The sequence below is a fragment of the Staurois parvus genome, unplaced genomic scaffold (assembly GCF_062004578.1).
Source record: "Staurois parvus isolate SC_StPar_1 unplaced genomic scaffold, SC_StPar_1.0 ptg000390l, whole genome shotgun sequence".
In the NCBI taxonomy this organism is placed as follows: domain Eukaryota; kingdom Metazoa; phylum Chordata; class Amphibia; order Anura; family Ranidae; genus Staurois; species Staurois parvus.
Genome location: NW_028318186.1, coordinates 8,241,331 through 8,254,740, shown reverse-complemented (window position 1 = coordinate 8,254,740; position 13,410 = coordinate 8,241,331). Strand labels below are relative to the sequence as shown.

Sequence of the window (13,410 nt, the reverse complement as noted above, 5' to 3'; positions counted from 1 at the left end):
TTTTTAAAAGTCACTCTCAACGTTGTCCTTTAAATAAATTTGGAAATAAAGGAAGCACCTGCAATAGTCCCAATGCTGAACATACATGTCTTCCCTGAGAAATACCCTGTTTGCTTTGTGGAACTTGGTGATATAAGCCATGTGTAAGCTCCATGTTGTTCTAGTCGAAGCATATACAAATCTAATGCCTAGTACACACGATCAGAAAGTCTGATTAAAAATACTATTTTCGAAGCTATCGTCCGATAATCTGATAGTTCGTACACAGCTTTCGAGAGCCGATCACAAAAATTCATGCAAAATTATCCAAAGGGAGCAACACAAAAATTCTTCTTGTACAATCCCAGAATGAACAATTTTTGTTTAATCAATACAGTATTCGTCTGTAAAAAGTGATCAAGGCCATGTTCAGAAATGAAAGAATACATTACAATACCATTTATTACATCACTTCTGAAGTTGTATTCTGTCTTTAGAGAATTTTTTGAACTTTAGTAACCTGTTTATTTTCGATATGAGTCTAGCATGCAAGAAAAAACAGACAATCATTTGTCCAATATGCTCATCAAATGTATGAGTCTTAAGGGTCGCCACTCGCCAGTGGAATATTGATTGAACATTTGTTTGGAAACTCAGAAAAATTATTTGTCAGAACATTTGATAGTACAACTACAGACTCAACTCAACAAATTTCATTAAAAAAACTCTGAAAAATTTTGTTTGATGGCCATGTTTTTTTTTTTTTTAGGAGAATAGTTCACCATAACAGATATAGTAAAGCGTTTAACAAACATTCGGTAGTATACAGTGGGAAAAAAAATGTGATTGAACAGGACATAAGGAACAATACAACCTGTCAAGTGTAATCTTCTCCCTTGCCAGTGTTTTTAATTCTACATTTGATTGTGGGATGCACATGCACATTATGATGAGGACAATTTTTCCTGAAAGAAAACCACATTCACAGTTAGAATTTCCATTGGCCGAGAAAAATTCCATCCTTTTCCTTAGATTTTCCTTGTAACTTAGATTGAAAATGATTTGTCCGTCTGATCCCATTAACTATAAACATTTAAAAATTTTTTTTTCAAATGAAATTCTACTGGTGTACAGTATGAATGCCTAAAAATCTTACCTCATATGACAGGATTATGCAGGCCATCGATGGGTCAAAAATCGGCCGATTTTTCGGCCGAAAATAAAATCGTCCGATTTTCGGATCGTTAGTGGGCTAATTGTTCGGCCGTTTTTCGGTATTTTGGCTGATTTTTTTTTATCGGTAAAGTTGGAAAAACACGTCCGATTTTGCTGATCGGCCGATTTTTGCGGCAATTATGGGCAAATCGGCAGATCTTTTTACCGATAAAAAAATCTGCGCATGAGCAGTGACCTGCAAGAGGAAGACAAAAAGAAGAGGAAGAAGAAGAGGAGGATGAAGAAGAAGAGGATGAAGAAGAAGAGGATGAAGAAGAAGAGGATGAAGAAGAAGAGGATGAAGAAGAAGAGGATGAAGAAGAAGAGGATGAAGAAGAAGAGGATGAAGAAGAAGAGGACGAAGAAGAAGAGGACGAAGAAGAAGACGAAGAAGAAGAAGATGAAGAAGAAGAAGGATGAAGAAGAAGAGGATGAAGAAGAAGAAGAGGATGACGAAGAAGAAGAAGAGGATGACGAAGAAGAAGAAGAGGATGAAGAAGAAGAGGATGAAGAAGAAGAAGAGGAAGAGGATGAAGAAGAAGAGGAATTCCAGTCCGGCAAAAAGTGTCCCTGCAGAGAGCTCCGCTATTTCTTTGACAGTTCCTTGACATTTATAGCGGTTGCAACAATGTATCTATTTGTTTCCGAATAAAAACGTCTGTATCCTAAATGGATACAAATAGATACATTGTTGCAACCGCTATAAATGTCAAGGAACTGTCAAAGAAACAGCGGAGCTCTCTGCAGGGACACTTTTTGCCGGCTGTAGACGGGATGAAAATCGGCCAATTTTTTTTTTTACCGTTCCTGGTAACGTCGGCCGCTTGAACGACCGATTTTTCGTTTTTTTACAGAAAAATCGGACGGTTTTCTCCCCATCTATGGCCTGCATTAGGCCTGGTCTGAGATGACATCGGGCTTAAGATTTCTCAGCTTCTGTCCCTGCTTGTTGGCATGACAAGGTCATCTAATGGTGAAACATTATTACGGCACCATAGCTAAATCTGTATTTTAAAAAAATTTGAGGTGTATGAACATCTTCCAGCAGCCTCCAAAATCTTCCTGCCAGGTTGTCCTGACAGACACAGTTCTGGTGCTTCCTAAAAGCTCTAAAGCTTGCTCACCCCTTCCTTTTTCCTGCAGATTCCTGTTGACCAGTGAGGCTATCTATCATAGTTATAGGCCAATACATATTTCTGGAAAGTAGTGTCATCCACAATTTGGTTGTGATGGGAAGGTTTGAGGCTGTTGCAGGTATGTACACTTCTAGGTGTCTGCATTTTATACCTGCAATATTTTTTTTCTTTTTATAGTTTAGATGACAGAATCACCCTAAGCCAATGCCATATCCCTTGAAATGTATACGGCACTAGCTTGAATATTATAGGAGGGTGGTCATGGATGTGTTCTCTCATTATATTCATTGCTGAAAGGAAATAATTTGTCTCAGGCTTGGAATGTTTGCATGAGTTATCTCAGGAAAGAGCAACTGCGAAATGGTGACAAAAAAATAATTTATGCCCTGCAAAAAACAAACAAAATATTTTTTTGGCCTTCTGGGCAACAGAAACTGAAACTGTCACATAGGAGTGGAGCCCAGAGTCTAAACTAGTCTTCTTTTATTTGGCACAATCTAGTCATTACGTGTAATATTCAGTTAGTGCAGGTTGTGTTCCATCACAGAATAGTGAATGAAGGTCTTTTTGAGGCATCTTCCTCCTTATGTAGCACATGATCAGTCACAAAAAAAAAAGCTTGTGTCATTGCCAGCTTCAAAAGTTCATAAACAGGTTAAATCTTTCATTGAATATTAAAGAATTTTTTATTTTTATATTTTATTGTATATTATAGTTTATATTTTTTTTCTACACAATAATAATTGGTCTTGTTTTAAATAAAAATAAAAAAAAAACTTTTGAATGAAATGTTTTTGTCCCAACCCGGTAGTCGGTTTAATACGGCCCTCCAACAGCCCTCCCTGCTCTGTGTAATGTGGCCCTCCCACGGCCCTCCCTTCTATGGCAGACAGTCTTCTGCTTGAGAGCAGAGGGCAGTGCACATGCCTGACTGCGGCGCGTTCTCCCTGGTCTGTGTAAATGCGGCTGTCGCACGGCCCTCCCTTCTGTGGCAGACAGTCTTCTGCTTGAGAGCAGTGCGCATGCGTGACTGCACCGCGCTGGGAGCGACAGAGGGCGGTGATGTCAGGGCCGGGCTTCCAGCGTGAAGTGTGTTTCTCTTCCCCTCCCGGCTGCCGAGCAGAGACTTCAGCTCCAGCTACCTTTTTCACCCTTCACATTAGTGCAGGTAAGTTTTTTTTAAATTTATTTTCAATACATTGTGAAAACTCAGCTGTCAGTTGATCCTAATGTTATGAAATGAAAAGCATGTCGTTTGCAATTAACTTGGCATAAAATAATTTATTTGCATTTAATTGTAATGGTTCAAAGAATGTTCGGAAAAATGTTCGGCCCTCCACCATGTTCACTTCATCCAATCTGGCCCTCTTTGAAAAAAGTTTGGACACCCCTGCCTTAAAGCCTTTACCATTGTCAAGGCCGGTGCAAGGATTTTTGTCGACACTCGTAAAAGTGCACTTTGCCGCTCCCCCCCACACCATCGTCCTGACACCCTTCCCTTCACCGCATCCCCTCTCTGTCTACAGCCACGCTGGTGCTGCCTTCATAATGTTATGGGGTGCAACGTGAAGGATATCACACAGCATTGAAAATTGAAATGTGCTGAACTAACACTATGTTATGAGTATGTAATGAGGGGATTGAGTTATGCATTTCCCACTTCCCTCTGTCACAAACGTGCGCAACACACAGTTAAGGACGCAGACTCCATTTTGTTAAGAGTATCCATTTTCTCCCCTCACTCCCTCCCCCTCCCTCTCTGAGAGGAGACATTTGGCCAGCATGTGTGTGTGTGCTGGTTGTGGGTCACTGGCAAGCCAAGGCATCTCTGAGCTAGGTGCCTAGCTGTCTCGGAAAGCTGTACCATTTCACACCTCGGAAGAGATAAGGCAAGCTTTCTCCAGAGTTGAGAGAGATTCCAACCTCATAAAACTTAACTCAGGGTAGGTGACAGAATCCAGTAACCTCGGTTAAAACCATTTTTCCCCTATGTCTCATATCTTGGAATATGAGAGACTTACATAAAAACCGAACATATTGTCAGATGGACGATGAGCAGGCGAACAGTTGGGTCACTCGCCTTGTGACGGACACACAGGAAAGCAGAAAAATAGATCTCGTGAACCGTTTAGTGTACACTTTCATAATTCATATCTAATCAATCCTCAGACTTGTCTGCATAATAATATACCCGTGGATCGAATGTCACTTGTACAGATGAAAAGTTATGGGCCATTGGTCCTTGACTGCAGAGCCACCCCCTGCTGGAAACTACAAAACAGGCTGTCAGGCCTAAGATTAAAGAAGTTGAAGAATTCTCCCATTGACCATCGTAACATAGGGAGATCAAAGCACCCTTCTGCTCTGAAACTTGGAGCTGCTAAACCAGGACTTTGGCAAGTACTTTAACCCTTTCACCTCTCTCTGATATCTCTTTGCTGTGCTGTGGTTCTTTGTATATGTATATATATATCATAGTTAATCTTTTTTCTGTAAATATTTTTATTGCACCCGTTTGACCTTTTAGTAATACATCTTTCTTTCTGAAAGTGTTGAATTGTTTCTATAGCTCTGTATTGCAATTACCGAATCCCTGCCTCTAAAGAGAACGCTACTGTGTTTGTTTAAACCTCTGTATAAACGGCCTGCGGACCGTATTATACAGACAATTATCTCAATCATTATAGTGTTATAGCTGATAATGCAGAGTTTCCTTTTTCTCTGTACAAAATGGAGGTAGTGGCAGTGTGAAGTGTTAATTGCGTAATTAACCTGACCCAGTAACAATCGCCCAGACTGCAGGTACATCGATTGTGGTCCGTTAGCTAGAAAATCGTTGTGCAGGGTGCAGCTGGGTGTGGCATTGTTACGCACGTCACATCGCGGTTTTAGATCGGCTAGTCCTTCGGTCGCGAGTTTGGGTGAGAAGGTCTGGGGTCTGACACCGCGATCGTGACACCCTCCACTGGCTATGGACAGCTGACAGGTGAGACAAACAAACACTTCCATACTGCGCCCAGTAGGAGAGAGGGTGCAGCATTAGGGAACAGAAGAAAGGTATTTTAAAAATCCAAATCCCTCGCAAGTGGCTGGGGATTTGGATTTTACCCCTCCCCTTATCTTGGCACCCTGAGGTGGCTACCTAAGCAGCCGTATGCTGGCACCGGCCCTGACCATTGCACCACAACTGTGGGCTTTGCATGTGGTTCAGGGCAGCTGTTGTGTTGCCCAATATATTTGTATAGGTTGCATTTGGTTGGTGGTGCTCCCTGCCAAACATGCACCCCCTCGTTTGTTTGCCCGGGAGGGGGGGGGGGGGCGTTTGTACAGTTTTTGCCACGCCCGAATACAAAGCATATGTATACCCCCATACAGCGTCCTATGCAGCTCGGGGGGGAATGTCTCTCAACTGCCTGTTTTTATGCCGACACCCAAAGTGTAAACTAGGTCTTACAAAGTTCCATAGACCAACCAGTTAAGCAAATGGGTCCATTTCTAAATGTTTTCAACCAAAATTCACATATCTTTCAAAATGAATACAATTAGAAAATTGTCAACATGGGTGAAGGTTGTGTGAATCTTGGCTGTGGGGGGAACATTCATAAATGGACCCCTAACATACTGCATGTTACGCAACTTACTTTACAGAAAATGCACAGGAAAGCTTGTTTTCTTGTGGGCGGCACTTGACACTTTCCCATGTGCTTCCAAATCTTTGTCAGGTGACATGGCTCAGGGCAGAGGAAGATTTACCTTTGTTCAGTGTCAATCCTCAGAAAAAGTTTCCCCAAGCATTGTGCACTAAACAATTTTACATGACATGCAGAATCTGGCATAGCTACCACCCAGACAGACTAACACACCAAATAGCATCAGGATTCACCTAAATAACTTGCATTTTTCAATCTTTCCCCGTTGTTATTGTTTTCCCCATGTTGTTGTAGCGCTAATAGTAAACTCAGCAACTGGAGATCCTATCTCGGTACAAAGTCAGTAACCAGAATGTAATTACTGTAAACGGATGTGGTACAAAAAGAAATATTTGCTTTTGTTTTTGCTAACTGGTAATATGAATGCAGAGAGCTTTGAAACACTAAACTTTTTCTTTAACGCATTCTTTTTTGTACGTCTTTATTCCCCTTAAATTGCAGCAGAGTGTCTTTATTTTATTTTTAAAGGAGGGGGAGAGACAGATTAAAGGAGAAGAGTTAGGGGAAGTTTATTTACACAGGTCATGATTGCACAGTGGTTTGCTAAAAACAAGGCCTTCCTAACGATGTTACCTGAGGTGACTTCCTATCTCTTGGGTTTCACAATGTTCTCTTAAAATTGTTTCCAGAACACTCTGACCCTGTAGCAGTGCTTCAAAACAGCTCTGCCACCTAGCTGGCCATTAGCGTTAGTTGGAAAAGTCTATACGTAAGCTCAAATCCTCTACTGAAAGTAGTAAGCAGGACCAGGTTGTGAGATTTTTAAAAATGGAACACCAAGTGAAGTTTCTTTCACCTGCTAGATCTCTCCTCATATTGGGTCTGTATAGATCTGCTAAGGTTACTTATTTTTAGGATATGCCCCATCGAAATGTTGACATTGATTAAACTACGTTGGAAATTCCTCCTGCCATAAGTCCTGTTAAGTGCACCTACTGCCTGCTTCATATAGTGTGTGTGTGTGTGTGTATATATATATATATATATATATATATATATACACGTATGTACAAGTGGATATAAAAAGTCTACACACTCCTGTTAAAAACTGTCAGTGATGTAAAAAATAATGAGAAAAAGATAAATAATTTCAGAACTTTTTCCATCTTTAATATGACCTATATACAACTCAATTGAAAAACAACCTGAATGAAATCTTTTAGGAGAAAACATAAAAAAACTAAAATAATGTGGTTGCATAAGTGTGCACACCCTCTTTTAACTAGGGATGTAGCTGTGTTCCGAATTTAGCAATCACATTCAAAATAGGAATTAGTACACACCTGCCATCATTTAATCTGACTCTGATTAACCCCAAATAAAAGTCAGCTGTTCTAGTAGGTCTTTCCTGACATTTTCTTAGTCACATCCTACAGCAAAAGCCATCGTCCGCAGAGAGCTTCCAAAGCATCAGAGGGATCTCATTGTTAAAAGATATCAGTCAGGAGAAAGCTACAAAAGAATTTCCAAGGCATACCATGGAACACAGTGAAGACAGTCATCGTCAAATGTACAAAATATGGCGCAACAGTAACATTACCAAGAACTGGATGTCCAAAATTGATGAAAAGACGAGAAGAAAACTGGTCTGGGAGGCTGCCAAGAGGCCTAGAGCAACCATAAAGGAGCTGCAGGAATATCTGGCAAGTACTGGCTGTGTGGTAGATGTGACAACAATCTCCCGTATTCTTCATATGTCTGGACTGTGGGGTAGAGTGGCAAGACAGAAGCTTTTTCTTACGAAGAAAAACATCTAAGCCTGGATACATTTTGCAAAAACACATCTTAAGTCTCCCAAAAGCATGTGGGAAAATGTGTTCTGGTCTGATGAAACCAAGGTTGAACTTTGTGGCCATAATTCCAAAAGATATCTTGGAAGCATGGTGGTAGCAGCATCATGCTTTGGGGCTGTTTTTCTTCAGCAGAAACTGGGGCCTTAGTCAAGGTAGAGGGAATTATGAACAGTTCCAAATACCAGTCAATATCGGCACAAAACCTTAATACTTCTGCTAGAATGCTGAACATGAAGAGGAACTTCATCTTTTAGTATGACAAACGACCCAAAGCATACATCCAAATCAACAAAGGAATGGCTTCACCAGAAGAAGATGAAAGTTTTGGAATGGCCCAGCCAGAGTGCAGACCTGAATCCAATCAAAAATCATTTGGGTGATCTGAAGAGGGCTGTGCACAGGAGATGCCCTTGCAATCTGAAAGATTTGGAGTGTTTTTGCAAGGAAGAGTGGGCAAATATCGCCAAGTCAAGATGTGCCATGCTGATAGACTCATACCCAAAAATACTGAGTGCTGGAATAAAATTAAAAGGTGCTTCAACAAAGTATTCGTTTAAGGGTGTGCACACTTACGCAACCGCTTTATTTTTACTTCCCTCCACCTAAAAGATTTCAGTTTGTTGTTTAACTGAGTTGTACAGTTTATAGGTCACATTAAAGGTGGAAAAAGTTCTGAAATTATTTATCTTTGTCTCATTTTTTTACATCACAGAAACCTGACATTTAACAGGGGTGTGTAGACTTTTCATATTCACTGTACACTCTATTGCCAAAGTATTGGGACACCTGCCTTTACACGCACATGAACTTTAATGGTATCTCAGTCTTAGTCCATAAGGTTCAATATTGAGTTGGCCCCCCCTTTGCAGCTATAACAGACTCAGCTCTTCTGGGAAGGCTGTCCACAAGGTTTAGGAGTGTGTCTATGGGAAAGTTGGATTCAGGTGTTCCAATCACCTTCATGGCCACAGGTGCATAAAATCAAGCCCCTAGGCATGCAGACTGCTTCTACAAATATTTGTGAAAGAATGGGTCACTCTCTGGAGTTCAGTGACTCCAAGCGTGGTACCACGATAGGTTGCCACCTGTACAATAAGTCCATCCGTGAAATTTCCTTGCTACTAAATATTCCACGGTCAACTGTTTGTGATATTATAACAAAGTGGAAGCAACTGGGAACAACAGAAACTCAGCCACGAAGTGATAGGCCACATAAAATGACAGAGCAGGGTCAGCGCATGCTGAAGTGCACAGAAGTCACCAACTGTCTGCAGAGTCAATAACTAAAGACCTCCAAACTTGATGTGGCCTTCAGATTAGCACAACAACAGTGCATAGAGAGCTTCATAGTATGGATTCCCATTATCAAGCAACTGCATTCAAGCCTTACATCACAGAGTGTAATTCAAAGTGCCAGGTGCAGTGGTGTAAAGCATGCCACCACTGGACTCTAGAGTGATGGATACGTGTTCTCTGAAGTGGCGAGTTACAGTTCTTTGTCTGGGAATCCGATGGATGTGTCTAGGTTTGGTGGTTGCCAGGAGAACAGTGCTTGCCTGACTGCATTGTGCTAAGTGTAAAGTTGGGTGGAGGGAGGAATATGGTATGGGGTTGTTTTTCAGGGGTTGGGCTTGGCCCCTTAGTTCCAGTGAAGGGAACTCTTAAGGCATCAGCATACCAAAGACATTTTGGACAACTTCATGCTCCCAACTTTGTGGGAACAGTTTGGGGATGGCCCCTTCCTGTTCCAACATGACTGCGCACCAGTGCACAAAGCAAGGTCCATAAAGACATGGATGAGCGAGGGGTGGAGGAACATGAGTGGCTTGATCTCAACCCAATAGAACACATTTGGGATGAATTAGAGCGGAGACTGTGAACCAGGCCTTCTCGTTCCTGACCGCACAAATACGCTTCTGGAAGAATGGTCAACCATTCTCATAGAAACACTCCTAAACCTTGTGGACAGCCTTCCAAGAGTTGAAGCTGTTATAGCTGCAAAGGGCGAGCCAACTCAGTTTTGAACCCTACGGACTAAGACTGGGATGCCATTAAAGTTTTAAAGTTCATGTGCCTGTAAAGGCAGGCGTCCCAATACTTTTGGTAATATAGTATGTGTGTGTGTGTATATACAGTGAGGAACAGAAGTATTTGAACACTCTGTGATTTTGCAAGTTCTCCCACTTAGAAATCATGGAGGGGTCTGAAATTCACATTGTAGGTGCATTCCCACTCTGAGAGACAGAATTAAGAAAAAAAATCAGGAAATCACATTGTATGATTTTTAAAGAATTTATTTGTCTTGCACTGCTGAACATAAGTATTTGAACACCTGAGAAAATCAGTGTTTATTTTTGGTACAGAAGCCTTTGTTTGCAATTACAGAGGTCAAACGTTTCCTGTAGTTCTTGACCAGGTTTGCACACACTGCAACAGGGATTTTGGCCCACTCCTCCACACAGATCTCCTCTAGATCTGTCAGGTTTTGGGGCTGTCGCTGAGCAACACGGATTTTCAGCTCCCTCCAAAGATGTTCTTTTGGATTTAGGTCTGGAGACTGGCTAGGCCACTCCAGAACCTTGATATGCTTCTTACGGAGCCACTCCTTGGTTATCCTGGCTGTGTGCTTTGGCTCGTTGTCATGTTGGAAGACCCAGCCACGACCCATCTTCAATGCTCTGACTGAGGCAAGGAGGTTGTTGCTCAAAATCTCACAATAAATGGCCCCATTCATCCTCTCCTTAAAACAGTGCAGTAGTCCTGTCTCCTTCGCAGAAAAGCACCCCCAAAGCATGATGTTACCACCCCCATGCTTCACTGTAGGGATGGTGTTCTTGGGATGCAACTCATCCTTCTTTTTCCTCCAAACACGATGAGTGAAGTTTAGTCCAAAAAGTTCTACTTTGGTTTCATCTGACCACATGACTTTCTCCCATGCCTCCTCTGGATCATCCAGATGGTCATTGGCAAACTTCAGACGGGCCTGGACATGTGATGACTTGAGCAGGGGAACCTTCCATGCAATGCATGATTTGAAACCATGACGGCGTAGTGTTCTACCGACAGTGACCTTTGAAACTGTGGTCCCAGCTCTTTTCATGTCATTGACCAGCTCCTCCGTTGTAGTTCTGGGCTGATTCCTCACCTTTCTTATCATCAGTGATACCCCACGAGGTGAGATCTTGCATTGAGCCCCAGTCCGAGGGAGACTGACCGTCGTCTTTAGCCTCTTCCTTTTTCTAACAATTGCTCCACCAGTTGATCTTTTTTCACCAAGCTACTTGGCAATTGCCCCGTAGCCCTTTCCAGCCTTGTGGAGGTCCACAATTTTGTCTCTGGTGTCTTTTGACAGCTCTTTGGTCTTGCCCATAGTAGCAGTTGGCGTCTGACTGAGTGTGGGGTGGACAGGTAACTTTAAAGAGCTCAGACAGGTGCTACTAAGTTAGATTAATGAGTGGAGTAGAGGTGGACTTTTTAAAGGCACAGTAACAGGTCTTTGAGAGACAGAATTCTTGCTGTTTCTTAGGTGTTCAAATACTTATGTTCAGCAGTGCAAGACAAATAAATTCTTTAAAAATCATACAATGTGATTTCCTGATTTTTTTTTTATAAATTCTGTCTCTCAGAGTGGGAATGCGCCTACAATGTGAATTTCAGACCCCTTCATGATTTCAGGGTGTTCAAATACTTCTGTTCCTCACGGTATATATATATATATATATATATATATATATATATATATATATACACACACACTATATTGCCAACAGTATTGGGACACCCCTCCAAATCATTGGATTCAGGTGTTCCAATCACCTCCATGGCCACAGGTGTATAAAATCTTGCACCTAGGCATGCAGACTGCTTCTACACACATTTGTGAAAGAATGGGTCACTCTCAGGAGCTCAGTAAATTCAAGTGTGGTACCATGATAGGTTGCCACCTGTACAATAAGTCCATCCATGAAATTTCCTTGCTACTAAATATTCCAAAGTCAACTGCTAGTGATATTATAACAAAGTGGAAGCAACTGGGAACAACAGCAATGTAAACTGACAGAGCGGGGTCAGCGGATGCTGAAGTGCACAGAAGTCGCCAACTGTCTGCAGAGTCAATAGCCAAAGACCTCCAAACTTTGCGTGGCCTTCAGATAATACAACAACAGTTCATTGAGAGCTTCATGGAATGGGTTTCCATGGCCAAGCAGCTACATCCAAGCCTAACATCACCAAGTGCATTGCAAAGCGTCAGATGCAGTGGTGTAAAGTATGCCGCCACTAGACTCCAGAGCAGTGGAGATGTGTTCTCTAGAGTGACAAATCACGCTTCTCTGTCTGACAATCCAATGGAGGTGTGTGGGTTTGTCGGTTGCTAGGAGAACGGTACTTCCCTGACTGCATTGTGACAAGTGTAAAGCTTGGTGGAGGGGGGATTATGGTGTGGGGTTGTTGCCACCACTGGACTCTAGAGCAATGGATACGTGTTCTCTGAAGTGGCAAATTACACTTCTCTGTCTGGGAATCCGATGGATGTGTCTGGGTTTGGTGGTTGTCATGAGAACAGTGCTTGCCTGACTGCATTGTGCTAAGTGTAAAGTTGGGTGGAGGGAGGAATATGGTATGGGGTTGTTTTTCAGGGGTTGGGCTTTGCCCCTTAGTTCCAGTGAAGGGAAATCTTAAGGCATCAGCATACCAAGACATTTTGGACAACTTCATGCTCCCAACTTTGTGGCAACAGTTTGGGGATGTCCCTTTCTTGTTCCAACATGACTGTTCACCATGTACAAAGAAAGGCCCATAAAGACACGGATGAGTGAGTTTGGAGCATAAGAACTTGACTGGCCTGATCTCAACCCAATAGCTGAGCTCCTGAGAGTGACCCATTCTTTCACAAATGTTTGTAGAAGTAGTCTGCATGCCTAGGGGCTTGACTGTATATACCTGTGGGCATAGAGGTGTTTAGAACACCTGAATCCAATGATTTGGAGGGGTGTTCCAATACTTTTAGCATTGATAGTAGTGATAGTTAAAGACATGTTGGTGTGTGAGGGTAAGTGTTTACTCTAGTACGGAGCAGGGATTAGACAGTCCACCTTTTGAGCAGTCAGAGTTAGGTTGTTGATAAATTGCAAAGGAGATATACAGCTGTGTTCAAAATAATAGCAGTGTGTTGAAAAAAAGTGAATACAGCTCAAAATCCTTCTAATAGCTTTTATTTCCATACACACAAATGCATTGGGAACACTACACATTCTATTCCAAATCAAAACATGAAGAAAAATATATCAAATTTGTGTTGTTCTTCTAAAAAAATTGAAGAAAAGTGAATATTAGACTGTTCAAAAAAATAGCAGTGTTTGTATTCTTCTTTACAAACTCAAACATTCACTATATAAACTGAAAAATGTTTGAAGATTTTGCTTTCCTTTGAATCACTTAATGAATATTTGGTTGTAGTCGCACTTTCTGAGAACTGCTGTACATCTGTGTTGCATGGAGTCAACCAACTTCTGGCACCTGTGAACATGTATTCCAGTCCAGGATGATTGGACTACATTCCACAGTTCTTCTGTATTT

At 41.8% G+C, this 13,410-nt stretch overlaps 1 protein-coding gene across 3 annotated transcripts in view; it reads left to right on the top strand.

The window, feature by feature from the left end:
- SUPT3H (SPT3 homolog, SAGA and STAGA complex component) overlaps positions 1-13,410 on the top strand; it is a 692,202-nt gene that overhangs the window by 307,506 nt on the left and 371,286 nt on the right. The gene's annotated exons all lie outside the window — the stretch shown is intronic.